The sequence below is a fragment of the Urocitellus parryii genome, chromosome 2 (genome assembly GCF_045843805.1).
Source record: "Urocitellus parryii isolate mUroPar1 chromosome 2, mUroPar1.hap1, whole genome shotgun sequence".
NCBI lineage: Eukaryota > Metazoa > Chordata > Mammalia > Rodentia > Sciuridae > Urocitellus > Urocitellus parryii.
Window position 1 is genome coordinate 97,617,864 of NC_135532.1, and position 1,137 is coordinate 97,619,000.

Consider the following 1,137-nt stretch of genomic DNA (forward strand, 5'->3'; position numbering starts at 1 on the left):
CCTCCTTCTGCAGACCAGGAGAGTAGGTCTGGGTACGAGCCAGCCAGATACAAGGCTGTTGGATGTCACTCACTTATATACAGGATGAATTCTTTGAAATTTCACAAAAGAGTCACTCTGTAAGTTTTAAAGAAGGAGAAACTAAATCTATAAACCAATTTAAAAAAAAAACCACACAACAACTTGTTAGCTGACCTGTTGGAATCTCCATTCTATCAACCAAAAATGTCACCCTGTTATTACTCTGCACAATCAATTAGTGGATACAGCCAGAAATTTTAAAATAGAATTGAATAGGGCTGAGGATATAGCTCAGTTGGTAGAGTGCTTGCCTCACGTGCACGAGGCCCTGGGTTCAATCCCCAGCACCACCAATAAATAAATAAATAAATAAATACATTTGAATAGATCAGAAGATGTCAGAGTGTATCACACATAGTAAGAAAAAGTATTGTTACATGAAAAGTTTGATTCTGTATATACCAAGTTAAATAAAAAGAGGGAGGGAGAGAGAATATATATATATATATATAACATATATAATATATATCTACATATAGAGAGAGTATATATATAATATATAAAATATATATTATATATAGAGAGAGTGTATAATATATATATATATAAAATTTGATTTTGATTCTGAATACACCCACAAGTCTGAGTGTGTGGACAAATTTCCTAGGTTAAATGTTTTCCTACTATAGGCAATGGGCAAAACCCACCTGGAAGTCAACTGGGGCCCATGTATGTGCATCCCCTTGGTCCTAGGAAGGTATCTGAAGTGACTGAGTAAATACATGAATGTCCTTCTGATGGGACTCATTACTGCACAGGAGCTAAGGTGAGCCTTTGGGTCATGGGAGAAGTCCTCTACATCTTCCAGTGAAATGTGCACCTATGATTTTAGATATGTCTTCAGGTCAATTTGGAACTAGATAGAGGCCTCTAGTTTTTCCTCAGGCCTTTGGACTGGGACTGAATGATACCAACTGTCCTGTGTCTCCAGCTTGCAGGTGTAGGTCGCTCAACCTCTCAACTTCCATTATCATGTGAGCCAGTTCCTTATAGCAAAGCTCCCATAGATGCAGATATTTCCTATTGGCAGTTTCTCTGGAGAACCCTGTCTAATCC

General features: G+C 37.7%; 1 non-coding gene across 1 annotated transcript; it reads left to right on the forward strand.

The window, feature by feature from the left end:
* Positions 1-303: 303 nt before the first annotated feature.
* On the forward strand, positions 304-374 carry Trnav-cac (transfer RNA valine (anticodon CAC)). Its single transcript has one exon. It is a non-coding gene; the product is annotated as a tRNA-Val (tRNA).
* The last annotated feature ends 763 nt before the right edge of the window (positions 375-1,137 follow it).